Source organism: Cucurbita maxima, unplaced genomic scaffold, assembly GCF_002738345.1.
Source record: "Cucurbita maxima cultivar Rimu unplaced genomic scaffold, Cmax_1.0 Cma_Scf03509, whole genome shotgun sequence".
In the NCBI taxonomy this organism is placed as follows: domain Eukaryota; kingdom Viridiplantae; phylum Streptophyta; class Magnoliopsida; order Cucurbitales; family Cucurbitaceae; genus Cucurbita; species Cucurbita maxima.
The window spans coordinates 1-1,678 of NW_019275525.1; the positions used below are offsets into that span (position 1 = coordinate 1).

At 34.3% G+C, this 1,678-nt stretch overlaps 2 non-coding genes across 2 annotated transcripts; both read left to right on the forward strand.

The window, feature by feature from the left end:
* The first annotated feature begins 368 nt into the window (after window positions 1-368).
* Window positions 369-440, forward strand: TRNAE-UUC. The gene has a single exon. It is a non-coding gene; the product is annotated as a tRNA-Glu (tRNA).
* Window positions 441-898: 458 nt separating this feature from the next.
* TRNAE-UUC lies at window positions 899-970 on the forward strand. Its single transcript has one exon. It is a non-coding gene; the product is annotated as a tRNA-Glu (tRNA).
* The last annotated feature ends 708 nt before the right edge of the window (window positions 971-1,678 follow it).

Here is a 1,678-nt window from a genome sequence, read left to right on the forward strand (position 1 = left end):
ATATCTGACTTTCACCCAAGAGACTCTAGTTCGAATTCCTTTTTTACACATGACAATTCTTATGTTTTCGTTCATCGATTAGGAAATTTGGCTTTCCCCCAGAGGACACGGGTTCGATTCTCGACACCAGAACTATTTTATTTATTTATTTTTTTGCAATGTTCAATTATTCCCTCTTCTCGAGTTTCTTGTTTTTTTTTTCACACATAACAATTCTTCCGTTGTCGTCCAGCGGTTAGGATATCTGATTTTCACTAAAGAGACCCGAGTTTGATTTCCGGCAATAAAACTATTTTTTTTTTTTTTTTACCATTTTCAATTATTCTCTCTTCTCGAGTTTCTTTTTTTTTTTCATATATAAGAATTCTTTCGTTGTCGTCCAGCGGTTAGGATATCTGGCTTTCACCCAGGAGACCCGGGTTCGATTCCCGGCAACGGAACCATTTTATTTATGAAATTTTCAATTATTCTCTTTTCTCGAGTTTCTTGTTTTTTTCACACAAAATTTTTTCTATTGTCTTCGAGCGGTTAGGATATCTGACTTTCACCCAAGAGACTCTAGTTCGAATTCCTTTTTTACACATGACAATTCTTATGTTTTCGTTCATCGATTAGGAAATTTGGCTTTCCCCCAGAGGACACGGGTTCGATTCTCGACACTAGAACTATTTTATTTATTTATTTTTTTGCAATGTTCAATTATTCCCTCTTCTCGAGTTTCTTGTTTTTTTTTTCACACATAACAATTCTTCCGTTGTCGTCCAGCGGTTTGGATATCTGACTTTCACTAAAGAGACCCGAGTTTGATTTTCGGCAATGGAACTATTTTATTTTTTTTTACCATTTTCAATTATTTTCTCTTCTCGAGTTTCTTGTTTTTTTCATATATAATAATTCTTTCGTTGTCGTCCAGCGGTTAGGATATCTGGCTTTCACCCAGGAGACCCGGGTTCAATTCCCGGCAACGGAACGATTTTATTTATGAAATTTTCAATTATTCTCTTTTCTCGAGTTTCTTGTTTTTTTCACACATAAAAATTTTTCTGTTGTCTTCGAGCGGTTAGGATATCTGACTTTCACCCAAGAGACTCGAGTTCGAATCCCAGCAACGTAAATTTTTATTTATTTTTTTTTTCTAATTTTCAATTTTCTATATTCTCGAGTTGCTTGCTTTTTTTTACACATAACAATTCTTATGTTGTCGTTCAGCGATTAGGAAATTTGGTTTTCACCCAGAGGACACGGGTTCGATTCTCGACACTAGAATTATTTTATTTATTTATTTATTCAATGTTCAATTATTCCCTCTTCCTGAGTTTCTTGTTTTTTTTTTTTCTCACATAACAATTCTTCCGTTGTCGTCCAGCGGTTAGGATATCTGATTTTCACTAAAGAGACCTGAGTTTGATTTCCGGCAATGAAACTATTTTATTTTTTTTTACCATTTTCAATTATTCTCTCTTCTCGAGTTTCTTTTTTTTTTTCATATATTTAAATTCTTTCGTTGTCGTCCAGCGATTAGGATATCTGGCTTTCACCCAGGAGACCCGAGTTCGATTCCCGGCAACGGAACCATTTTATTTATGAAATTTTCAATTATTCTCTTTTCTCGAGTTTCTTGTTTTTTTCACACATAAAAATTTTTCTGTTGTCTTCGAGCGGTTAGGATATCTGACTT